Source organism: Cryptomeria japonica, chromosome 7 (genome assembly GCF_030272615.1).
Source record: "Cryptomeria japonica chromosome 7, Sugi_1.0, whole genome shotgun sequence".
Classification (NCBI taxonomy): domain Eukaryota; kingdom Viridiplantae; phylum Streptophyta; class Pinopsida; order Cupressales; family Cupressaceae; genus Cryptomeria; species Cryptomeria japonica.
In genome coordinates this window covers 350570780-350584938 of record NC_081411.1, presented here as the reverse complement: position 1 = coordinate 350584938, position 14159 = coordinate 350570780, and positions in this window count along the sequence as shown.

Genomic DNA, 14159 nt, shown 5'->3' with positions numbered 1-14159 from the left:
ATTGCTTAATTTTCTGCGGTGCAATTTATTGTATTTGGATTTCTAGTTTGTAATCCACAACTCTCACAGTAAACAATTACAAAATGTCTAAGATATATGCTGAAAAATATATATGCTCTCATTAATTTAAGCATTTTAATGTATGTTGCTTTCTTCCCTATTCAATGGATGGAACGTGTGCAATTAGTTCTTTCAATAGGTAGAAGTATAATTTGCATTGTGTAGAGCTTGATGTTTCTCACTATGGTGCTTGTGTTTAGTGTTTTTATTTTCTAAATGCCGTGAACCTAATAAAATGATGAATTTTACGTTCATCTGGCAGTTCTGAATTGTTGTTTATTTTGTTTTCCTTGTTCTTGAAGTCTGATTTGGGTATTTCAGGCTTCCTTTCGTTTAGTGTTTTTATTTTCGAAATGCCATGAACCTAATAAAGAGATGAATTTTACGTTCATTTGGTATTTCTGAATTCTTGTTAATTTTGTTTTCCTTGTTCTTGAAGTTTGATTTGGGTATTTCAGGCTTCCTTTCTTCATTTTTATCAGAGGAGTTCAAAAGGGTTTTTCAAGCATTTCCTTTCTTAATATTAAATTTTCCATTGAACAAAAATAATAGTTAGTTATTTCATATTTACTTTAGATAAATTGTATTTGATATATTTTGCAATTGAAATAATTAATCCTATTCTACCCCAATGATTATGAATTAGAACAATGGATTAAAATTTGGAGTTTCTATATTTAGCCTACTGATATTTTATAAGTATAAATGAATTTATTTTATTTTAATTTTTTTTTCCACTGAGGAGTAAGATAAATATCAGTGATATCAGGGCTCGCATTTGAGGTGTCTTTGTTGGTTACGTGTCAACTTGTGAAATCTTGGAAGCATTTCGATGCCTCTTTGCCTTTTTAAATGTCTTATCTGCTCTTACATTTGGGCAGACTTTTTTGACATTGTTGCAACTCAGAAGTAAGAAATAACATGTCCTTATTGTTACTGTTTTCATTATTGTTGTTACAATGTTTTATAGGTGTAAGGGGGTTTTTTAAGCTGATTTGGTGTGGAAAATAATGAAGAATAGGTATCATGTTGACAGTGTGTCCATTGTCTACAGTAGCTTTTTCAAGTTCATTGCATCCTTTTAGTAAATGTCTCTACGTATCTTTTGTTCTTTATGTTAAACGTAAATTGTTTTACATTTTAGTTATATTTAGGTGACAAGATGAAAGAGGTGAATGGGATGTATTTGTTCGTGTATAAAATATCATCAAATATTATAAGAAATGTCAATATTGTGTAGTTTTTACATTTGTAAGTCTTTTGTTCATCGTTTTTTTTTTAAGCTTTTTTTTCAGATCATTATAATCTATAAAAAAAATAAAAATAATATATTTTAATTATGCCAATAAAACTGACTCTAAACTTTCATATATATATCTATTATTAACGAGTAGTCTACACAATTAAAATTAATTGTCAAAATGTACATAAATTTAATTTTTTTTGCAAATTAGCCAACTCCAAGAATTATATCTCAATATGCAGAGTCCCTAATGGATCTATGGCTGTATTATCTGCTATCCACACAAAATGGGCCAAGATGGAGCTCAAAAGAGAGCCGATGGAATTGCCCTCCTCCGCCGCCGCCTTTTAAAAAAAAAAAAATGAAAATGAAAATAATCAAACCAAAACAAAATCTGCAGTGTATGCTCAAGATGAAGCAATGCTACGCCAAAAATAAACTCTTGCCATAATTTTTTCCCTAACGGCTACATGTGTGATTGAGACAGCCAGTCATGTCGAGCTCTCCTTTTTACCCGCTGCCAATCCTATACACCGTCCGTCTAATTTATTTCATGCAGTCATTTATTTATTTCTCGCATTTATGGAAGAGTGAGGTATGAGCTGTGTAATGCTGCACTTCATTGACTTTAATGGCTTTCGTACATGACCAAGGGTCGCCAATGAGCCGGATATAATGGCAAACATGTACTGTGTGTTGTGTGCGTTCGGCAGAGTTCGAGACCTTCATTAAAATCTGATTTCATCCTACGCAATTGTGAGAAAGGGCTAATCTCCATACAAAACGCACCTATAGAGACATGGCAACATATGAAAACATACATGTTATCATGCAGCATCCCATCATCCACTTGCTGAATGAATAGACAAAGCATTAGACAGTTGTAGCTATTTGGCTCCAAAACGGTATGCCATGTCATGATGCAGCTCCAAAATCGCATGCCCTCCATGATGTCATGAGATATGTTCTCAGACCGACCATTTCGCTGACGTGGAGGCATATTACCATTTTGTGGTTGACGGAAAGCATTTGCACGCAACTAACATTTTCCGGCCGCTCTCACGGTCACAGTCATGGGTTCGGCTCACGTTTTTGTTCGTACCGTTTATTTTAAAACCACTCTCCCACCTAATATATTTTAAAAATCACTCTCTTGCCCAGTATATTTTAAATCTCTATCCCGCCTAGCATATTTTCAGTTTCTCATTTTGAGGAATACCAATCCGAATGGAGAAGCTGGTCGATGATGCTGATGCTCTAGGAACAAATAACATGGAAGTAGGTTCAGGTATGTAAGTTGGGTATACAATAAAAACTTGCAGGGCAGAACAAGTGGAGAAGCAGCAGAAGCAAGCAAACCTATGACTTCTCCTTCACAGTTTGCTCACCCATTCTATCTGAGCACGACATCCGGTCAGTGACATTCGACACTTTGGTGACGATGGTTCCTCTGAGTTTCAAGGAGGAGGAGGTTATGATCAAGATCGAGTTCAAGGGTGACAGTGATGAGTGGGCTTCCGAGTTTGTCGAGGGAGAGCACGGTGATGGGCAGGCCAAGATGAAGATTGACTCCTCTTTGGGTTCCTTGGTGAAGATGATGATGATGTCGAGAATCCTCCACCTAGGCCTCCCCTACCCCAATCTTGTTTCCACTCCTCTGCATTTCTTCGGCTCCCGGTATTTCTCATTATAGCCTTCTTCACAAAGCTCCATGATGCCATTCAAATTGTAGTTTTTGGAATCATGAAAAGGGTTCCCTATTATTTCCACTACTCTCAGAGCCACTGATTATTTGTTACATGGGTTACTAGATTGTTCAATCAAATCGTTTCGGAAAACATTTGAACCGGGCCTTTTGCCACATTCAATGCAAGATTCATTTTGTACTCTAAACTACTGTGCTGCAAGATTCATTTTCTTACTTCTTTCTTTCATCTCACATTCAATGTAATGAGATTTTTCATCTTTCAAAGACCCAATGGCCTGCGTTATCTCATCTTTGGAAAGATTCATTGCAATCACTTATTAACATTTATTTGTTCTCTTATTTCACATGGTTCGCTTTGTGGGCTCTTGTGACAATTTTAGAGCTTTCTGAACAACATTAATAAAGGAGTTAGTTCACTTTCTCATTCCTTATAGGTTTTGATCTCCAGATTTGGATTTGAGTCTACTGTGTTAAAGCCCACGTAATGGGTAATTGCATGCAAGCCAAGGTACGGTGAGAAACATGCAAGAAATTCATAAAAGTAATGGCAATGGATGGGAGAATGTTAGAATACAGGTCTCCTATTTTGGTGGGAGATGTGGTGAGGGAGAGTGATTTTGAGGAGGATTGTATGGTTGTATACTCAAGGAATGTTGGTCATGCTCTTCCCCAAGAAAATAAACTAAGGGTGGGGAACTTTATTATCTTGTTCCCTCACACATTGAAGTTGATCATACAGCGTTCTCAACACAGAAAAATGGTATTTGTAGAGGCAAGAAAAGAGCAGAGGATGTTAATGTAGAGAAGGGTTTTACACTCAAGATTGTGGTCTCAAGACAATAGTTAAAGATTTTTCTTTTGGATAGCTGTGTGAAGGAAATTTTAGTGGAATGACATGTTAGAAAACTTACTCAACATCAAGACTGTGTTTCAAGAAGAGCACGGAGGCCATGCTTGAAAATAATTGTAGAGGAATATTGATCATGTAGAAGTTAGTAAGTGGGTCTTTCGGATTGAGTGATTACTATGTATTGGTTGAATTCGATGTTGTATTTTTGGGCGTTCATATTGTTTAAATGAGATGTTGTTCTAGAAATTCACTAATACATATCGATTTTGATTGATTGTTATGAGTTAAACACTTTTATGTAGGAGTTTCAATTTTTCTTGTTGATTCATTATATTTTTCCTCATTAACAATGTTTCCCTTCTGTTTGAATTAGGTTATGGATTTTACATTAATTTTAGGGCAGTAGCAATATTTTTTTGCAATGGAGTATAGCGCATTGTGGAAAATTAGCAATGTTTTGCTACTTAATTTTGGTTGTGCACAGTTTAGTATTTTGAAGAAAGTTTGCAATATTTAAATTGGATTATTATTTTTAATCTAAGTTTTAGAGAGTAATAAAAAATTAGTAGTGCTTTGTTCTGCTTTTAAATAATAGTTTTTGGATTAGGGGGAATTTTATGGAAAAATTAAAAATGTTTATGTTACATTGTTTAAAGTAGGTTACATATTTTAGATTGTTTAAAATGGAGGAAGAATGATTTTGATGTTCCAAATTTTTCTTGTCTCGATATTGTAATTCATTTTTTTTTTTGTTTGTACTTTGTCTTGAGATTTACATAATTTGTCAACTTTGTGGAAGGTTGAAACTATGGCTATAGATATTTTATATGGGAATATATAAGAATTGTAGTTTATAGATTTGATTTGTATAATGTGCACTTCTAATTCTTGATTTGTTGCTTGTGCTTTTTTGAATGTCAAGGATTGGCAGTGTTTACAAACACCTAGTGGAGATCACTAGATTGTAAGGGTGTTGTCCTCATAGGTCAAACCCCTTGGTAGAACCAATTTAATGATTGTGAAAAAAACAATAGAACAACAACTTCAAACATGTAGATATGATGTAGATTTGAGTTCTTTGTATTGCTCTAGTTGAAGTGCTCTTAACATTTTTTCCTTTAATAAATATGAATGATATGGAAATAATGGTTGGATGTAATTGTGCTTTAAATGAATGACTATGAATGAATTTTAAATAATAATATACTAATAAATTGCATGAAATGCATACCAAATCAGTTCATGAGAGGACGGAAACAAGAAAGAGTGAACCAAAATTTGAATTTGAATTTTAAAATTTTGGTGATTAGATTTGTTGGTGCAAGGTTGATCCCACACCCATAAGATTGGCCGTATACATGGAACTCATAATATCTACATGCATGGAATGGATTTATAGGAATGGTGAGAAATAATAAACATAATGAACATTCAATACATGGGAATATGTATAGAGATAAATAAGATGGAGCCATACGTTGGAGAATGTGTAAAATGGGGATGAGTGGCATAAGTTAGTGAGCACAACTTTGTGCAAGAGTGCATTATTTTTTGATATTAATTGCACACTAAGAAATTCTCTCAAAATGGTCCAAAGGCAAGTGGACAACAATGTGGATATGCAAATTTCACCATTATTATAAAAAAAAATCATGATTTGATAGATAACTATTTTTTAGTTGTTCCTTTATTACATAATTGGGTTTTCATGATGTGACATGGTGAATATTGTAACTAACAATTACATAGAGTAAAATTTTCTTTTTTTTTTTTAGATTTACTTTGGCTTTGTCATAAATATAATTTTAGTCTACAAATTTGTTTATGAGTGATCATGATCATGTAATTAATTCTCAATTATCCTATTCGAATCTCCAATGGTTTGGACCAAATTTTCACTACTTGTATTCTTGTAATTTAGACAAAACTACAAGGGTGGTTGTGTCCTAGAAATACAATCACATTTGTGACATCACCCTCCTAAATCAAAAAACATTTTTCTACTTTATTGAACTAGTCCTCTTGGAAATTCTATCCATGGTCTACCAACTTGCATGCTTAAAAATTTTAACTGGACATCTAGGATCTTGTATTTGCGAAGAAGGTCTAGGATATCAGCAACAAGCAGTCTAAGATGAAAAAAGGATTATCAAAGTGTAAAGATTAAAAAAAACTACTTTACAACATTCAACTTATGTTTACATACACATTTTGGTTTCCATCTTCCTAGTGACATTTTGAGATTATTCGAATCACTTTTTGGCATTTTCTTTGATTACAATAATAAATGACATGGAAAGGAAGTTTCATGAACTACACCCTAGTCCTCCCTAAAAATCTAACAGATGCAACTCCTCAAGAACACTAGTTCTTGTGGTTGGACATGAGCATTGGGTGGGAACTCGTGTCCATGCTCAAATTTTAAAATATGACTTTTCGAAAGCATTTTTGTATCATATAATCCTTTCTATATCTATAATGGTCACCTTCCCAAAACTCAATATAACCTTATTTTCCCTTTATTTATAAAAGGGGTCTCAATTGGAAAACTTAGAAACCACACTCTCTTTCACAAGTAAACATCTACATTTATTGATTAGAAATAAATCCATGATGCATAGTAGCATAACAAGATTGTTTTTAGAGTATTAAATATTTGGAGCCCTTCAGACCATCAAACCCATATCTTCTCCTACACTCACCCTTTCTTTCTTTCTTTCTTTCAATCCTCCATTTTCCTCCTTTGGAAGTTATAGATTACTAGGATTTCCTCTCCCCCTCTTGAAATTGTTATTGCTTGGAACTAAACTCTTCACTAAAAATGATTCAATGTTCCAAGGATATAATGGAAATTACATTAGGGTGATGGACTCTTGTGATTGAGGTCCCAATTTCAGAGAAGGCTAGTTTCACATCCTATTGTGACATTCCTCATGATTTTCTCCTATTGTGACCACTAAAAATGATTCAATGTTCCAAGGATATCAATTAGATTAATTTCGCATCCTATTGACATTCCTCATGATTTTCTCCTATTGTGACTAACATGATGTGTTATATTATGTTTGCAACAATACTTCTGCCAACCTAGGACAACTCCATCTCTATCAATCTGATATTTGTAAGTCTCTCCACTGGATCTTCTCAATCATTGACATCAATGAAAATCTATTGCCAACAATCTCCCCCTTTGGCATTGATGTCAACACATAGACCAGGTAGTGCATTCTCCACCTATTATATTGTAGAGATGAGCAAGATGAACCATTATTACAATATAAAAAGCAGTACCAATACTGCTTACAAAAATTTCAGAACTCCCCCTGAGACAAGTTCAAGGAAGAAAATAATAAAATAGTATGCTCCCTTTGAGCCATAGACATCAAAATATTGAGATTCAATCATAAAGAACAAAGGCATAATTGACACACATTTGAATTGAGGCCCCTTTTGGAGGGAATAGGGTCTTGGGCACCATAGTCCACTCAGACTAGGGTTTTGGGCACCATAGTCCTCTCAAACATCGACAAGAGAAAGGGGTGGTATAGTGTCAAGATCTAGTCTCAAAATTAGTATATGACAATATTAGGATAGAATAGGGCCCAAATAGGCTTAAAACGATCCAAGAGAAGGCATACTAAAGGAGGGGCCCAATTAGAGTGTGAATCTTGTAAAGTATTACAATTTACAACACTATAGAATGATAGTAACATAACATAGAAAAGTCTAATTAAACACTCAAATCAATAATTATAATGATAGTAACTTAGGGATTAGCTAAGAAAGAAAACACAAACAAGAGGAGGATAATGAGGACCCAAGAAAAACTTTGTTACCACAAAACTAATGCCTTACATCAAAATAATTATAAAATTTAGATCTCACAATCTAATTGACTTGTCAAGAACCAAGGAAAGCTAGAACATTTAAATATAAGATAACATTTGACAATGAATTTGTGTAGAAATAACTTGGGATTCATCGTTCTTTTTGGAAATATGGGGTGTGTATGCAAGGAACACCATGTTTCTAGCTAGCTTTGTAAGATGTTAGTGAGGAAAATGAATAACATAATCCCACACTATTAGGATGGTATATGATCCCCTCTCTAGTTCTCTCCCTTCCTCTCCACCTCTCTCTCCATCACCCCTTACCCATCTCCCTCTATAAACTTTCTCCTTCGTTTATCTCTTCTATCACCTCTTTATCTTTCAAAAACTCTAGACCTATTACTCTCCCTTTGTTCTCTCTATTTATTCTCTCTCTCCCCTCTCTAGGTCTCTCCTATACTCTCTCCCTCTCTCTCTCTCACCTTCCCTCCTTATCTCCATATCTATCCTTCCTGCCCCCCCTCCATCTCTCTTCTCCTCCTATTGTTTCTCTCCACTCTCTCTTTGTTCTCTTGATCGCTACCAATCCCTCCCAACCTCTCTCTCCATACCTATTTTTCTCTCTTATTTTCTTCTCTCTCCCTCACCTATCTACCTCTTCCCTCTCTAGGTCTCTCAGTCACTCCCTACCCACCTCTCCCTCTCTTCTTAGATCTCTCTTTCTCTTTATTCTCCCCTCTCTCCTCTTCTCTCTCCCTCCCATCTCTACGTCATCACCTCTACCTCCCCAATGTATTATTTAGATAATAGGTTGTAGGATATAAGATTTACAATATAAGGTACAAGATAGATGGTACATAGTTTAAGGAACATATGGTTGAGGGTAGTGGTCGTATTGATTCCTCCATCTATCTCTCCATGTTCCTCTCTCTCTCTCTCTATTCTCTCTCACATCTCTCTCTCCATGAACCATGGTCTCTCCCTCTCTCTCTATCCCCACCTTCCTTACCCTCATCTATATCTTCCTCCCTACTCTCTCATACTATCTCTCTCTCTCTCTCTCTCTCTCTCTCTCCCCCTCTCTCCATTGTCTAGGTCGACACATCTTCCTCCTAGCCTCTCTCTCCCTCTCTTTCCTTTCTAGGTTTCTCCCTCCTCTCTCCACCTCTATACCAGTCCATCTATGTCTCATTAGGCACCTCTCTCTATGCCCTTATATGTATGTCTCCCCTCTCTCTCCCATCTAGGTATAGGTATAGGATACAAGATTGATGGAACATTGTTTAGAGTAGATAGGGTTGAGGGTAGCACAGTGGTATTTAGTTCGGTTGGCTATAATTATCTTTTCAAGTACTGGGTCCTACTCATGAAACAAAACACTTTTCATGAAGCCTCACCAATCAAGAAAAGCACACCATCATCCTAATATAATTTGTAAATGGCACAACTTATAGCTATCGATACAAATATGAAGAACATATAATATGTGTTGACGTATTCAGAGAACTTCTTTGTGAAATACTGTATATGTGGAAAAAAAGTAGAAATCAATTATTTGATTGGTGCCTTGAATTTTTTTTTTTCATAAATAGTAACAATATGAGTGGCCTTTTCAGATATTTTATTATCTCTAAAAGGAGTTTTTGCTAAAATGCACGAATAAGTTTTTGGAACTTACAGTTTAACATCAAATATGATTGAATTTGTTTAGATGGTGAGCTGTAAATGTAAAAGCATTGTGGATGCTTATATTATTTAACCTTATTCTCTATCTATTTGTGGCTTTGATAATGTTGGTAGATAATCACTAGGTACAATAACCTTGCCTATTAAGGTAGGTCTCAATATTTTACTTACACCTATCCATGTCCCCTATATCCTCACATATAGTCTTCTCCTATGAAGACCTTGGATTCATGCTATGCACATAGCTAATAGAAAACTTAGTATCATTAAGCCTATTGCGATATTGACTAACATGGTGCATTATGTGCTTTCGCAATTTCGTGCATGACCTCTTCAATGCATTCTCTACTACTGCAAAGTAGCGATGAAGACTAACACAGTGTGTAATAAACTCACAATTTCGCTACTTCACGGTTCAATACCATATTTTGACCTGCGAGATAGGAATTGTGACTAACACACCATGTTAGGTGATTTTGCACTTTTGCGCATGACCTGTTAAACACATTCTCTATTACAGCGAAACAGCAATTGCAACTAACACGGTGTGTGTGCGCTTTCAGAATTTCGCTACTTCACGGGTCAATAACATCTGTTGAGCCATGAGACAGCGATGGTGACTAACGCTTCGTGTTTTCCTCATTCGCAGTTTCGTGCATGACCTTTTAAATGCACTCTTTACTACAACGAAACGATGATTTTGACTAACACAGCGTGTCAAGCGCTTTCGCAATTTCGTGACTTCACGAGTCAATACCATCTATTGACCCGCGAGACAATGTTATCGACTAACACAACATGTTAGGTGCTCTCGGACTTTTGCGTGTGACCTTTTAAACACATTCTCTACCATCGCGAAAAAGGCGATTGTGACTAGCATAGTTTGTCAACTGCTTTCGCAATTTCACGACTTCACGCATCTATACCATCTGTTGACCCACGAGACGACGATATCGACTAACACGGCATGTTAGGTGCTTTCAAAGTTTCATGTCAAACCTGTTAAATGCATTCTCTACCACCGCGAAAAATTTATTGCGACTAACACGGGTTGTTATGTGTTTTCGCAATTTTGCGACTTCACGGGTTAAACCATTTGTTCACCCGCTAGACGGCGATTGCTACTAACATGGAGTTTTAAGCGCTTTCACAGTTTCGCATGAATAGACATAGCCGGTTGTGACTTTCGTCATTTTGCTACTTCGTGGATTAAGCCCAATCTGTTAACCTACGAAATGATGATTATAACTAATGCAACTTGTTTTTCGCGACTTCTAACCCTAATGCAACCAACCAAAAATCTAACACGGCTTCTAACCCAATCTCAGTCGTCCAATTGAAAATCTACAATTACTAACACACCTATTCACCATTGCGACTAACGCGCAGTTTTAAGCGCTTTGGCAGTTTCATGTGAATAGACACAGTCGGTTACAACTTTCGTTGTTTCGCTACTTTGCGGATTAAGTCCAACATGTTAACCTGCGAAATGACGATTATAACTAACATGACCTATTTTCGCAGCTTCTAACCCTAACGTGACCAATTGAAAATCTAACGTGGCTTCTAACACTAACGTGGCTTCTAACCCTAGCGCAATCTCAGTCGTCCAATCGAAAATCTACAGTTCAAAAGGTGAGACTAACATCATGTGTTAGTCGCACCGTAAGATTTTTTGGAGCCAGAATAGACATGTCCCGCAACATGTATAACCCTAACGCGACATGTGTGTATAGCCATAATATATTAAGCGACATGTTTGTGTATATCTCCTAGCCAACGTGTCTAACACTAATGCGACTAATGTAGGAGAATCCTCGGTTCATAGCAATCTTGCATCCACCAAAAACATTTTTCTTTCTGTTTGCAGTTTCAATTTTCCTTTCTATATGTCCCAATTTTGGCTCACTGGATCCTATTGAGTTGGATTCTGCTTGAAGACATGATCATCTTTCTTGCTTCTAGACCGCATCGCATTTGGCTCATTTTCTGGCATAATATCGCTATCGGTTTCCATGACAGTTTCTTGTGACCGGTTGGCAGTTCTTGTTATCGGTTGCCTAGACCTATTTTGGTGATCTACCAGAACCCTTTTAAAGCTTGCGGAGCCTTGGGCATTGATTGTGATGTTCCTTAGTGTGTGGCCAACCTTTTCCCGCAATCTAAGTTTCATCCTTTGAATTTTCCAGAGAAATCTCTTGGCGGAGGCCAACCTTGTTTATTCTGCATGTTAGGTCTTCTTCTTCGGGTTTTGATCCCTTTTGGGCCAACTGGATCCTTTGGATCGATATATATAATTATAATTGCACATTAAGATGTAATCAATCAATTAGAGAGTCAAGTAGCTAGACTGTGCGTAGAAGATAGATCTCATGATTCAAGGTCTCGGTTGTGACCTATTATGTATGTTCCACTAGGCCTATGAGCCAGTATGTTGTAACCCAATTGTTACCAGTTGGATGTAATCAATTTTCATGAAATAAAACAATCTGTTCTGCATTGCCTCCATCATATCTTTGTGTTTCTGTTGTGCTTACTCTTGCTGACCAATCCAGATTGATCTCTTTGACATCCCTCCTCACCGGTGACTGCTTCAACGACCTCTGTGTATAGTCATATTATATCGATCGACCTGTGTGTGTATAGCTCCAAGCCGTATTATATCAAGCAATATAAACTAACCGTAGTGATTTTAAACACAATATCCAAACCATATCACGCAAATGATAAACTAACCTCAATGCAACTTTTCCTACGTTAGGTACATCAAATCGCACCATGTTAGTCTTTTCTCTGACGAACGTACCAATTTTGGGAGCCCGCGCCCTCTTTTTCCTGTTGGGATGTCGTCTGAATGTGGTTTCTTCATTCACTTGCTTTTAATGTGCATGTTATGAACTATAAACTGCCGGTAACCACGAAGCCAACCGCGGCCGTCCTCCGGCATGTCCATTTAATTTCGTGTGGGCCTTGAGGAGTGAAACCGGCAACTCGACGAACTCCACAGGAAACTCCATGTCACATACCGTGGGTCCGGGCGCCACGGCAAGTTGGTATGGTATGCATGTCTCAGATATGTATGTCGATGCGTGTCGTTGGTACGACAGGTGCTGTGTCTATTCTAGCTCCAAAACAAACCTTTCGTACAACATGTTAGTGACAAGTTAGTCAATCGCAGCCGTTAATTGCAAAATCGACGGTATAAAACATGCGACTAACACGCGTGTTAGTCAATCCGCACTGTCGTTTTGGAGCCAGAATAGATGCGTACATTTTGGAGCCAGAATAGACGCATCTGCATTAGACAAAAGGATCAGACATTATACGGTGAGGGAGTTTGACTGATGGGACAGATGTTTTGGCTTTTAAAAATCCAGCTCGCGCTTAATTTCAAAAATATTTATTTTTAAGGTTATCCCACTGCTTCTGCCATGTAGAAGTTTCATTCAGAAGATTTTTCACTCATTGAGGTATTTTATGGTTCTAAATGCTCTGACCATTTGGGCCAATTCGATCTGGATTCGTATCCTCGGTATTCAAAACTGGGCATTTCAGGATAGACCGAGTTAAGATGAAAGGAGGAAGAGTTGGGAAGCCCAGTGCTGGAATCGCCAATCTTGTATGAATTCAGCATGCCGACCGCATGCCATTGTATTGGTGAAAGCTTGCTACTGTGGGGGCCATTGGAGGCGGCAGTATGTGGGCTTCTGGAATGTTCGCATTGTCGTGTTTTATTAGAATCTAAATGTATTAAGAAATATATGTTATTATTTATGTGAAGCTAATTGATAATCTCACTATTCGAAGTTGGAGAAAATAGAGTTAAAATTGTTCTTAATATTTTTCTTTAAATTGCATTATTTCAACTCTGCATTTTTTAAGGCTGAATTTGATTATTATATTCTCAAAGAAAGTTTAAATTATTGTGAATATTTTCTTTTGTTTCTTTTTTGTCTTTCTTTTTTTCTGATTCTTTATACAGTAAATGGAAGCCAAGTTATAATCAAAGCGAATTGCTCATTTTGAGAGATTAATCATCTTCAGCATTACAGAAGTTGGTTTACAGGTCTATTGTATGTAGTTAGGGTTTTGGTATATGAAATTCTCTATACGTTGCCTCTATGCCTTAATGTATTCATGTTAGAATATGGGATTAGAAAATTGGAGCACATCGAGTAGTCGTGTAATTTTTTAACTTAAAATTCACGAGTTTTGATTCAGCTTATGGAATTGATTGCTAATTTGCTACGCTGCCAAGTTTTAGATGTCTACAAAGTGGAATGCAATGATGATATTTCATATGATGGAATATAAGACTTTGTTTCCCGCGATTCTTATTTATACGACTTTGAGCATGCCTTTCTGCCTTTTGAAACCTAACAGTCGGGTAATCTAATAAACGCCTTGAACGGGGGGGCAGCATCTTTTTATGTTTGCAAGAATGTGGGGGAGCATCTTTTTATGTTTGCAGGAATGTAGCTATATAAATATTTAAATACATTGCACTCTGGGACATTACTTTTTATATGTCTATAAGAATGTAATTATTTATTCTTATTAATAAGATTATTTAAATGTAATTTTGATGATGGATCGAGTAGGATTAACAGTGAAATAAGCTGTAAGATTATATTAATTAAAAGAAAGTTTAAACTGTTTTACAATATTAATATTATATTAAAACAAGGTTTAAAGATATTTATTTCATTAAAATAAAATCAGAAGAAAAATATACAATAATACATATTTTTTTCTATTTTATAATAAAATGGTAATAAGTGT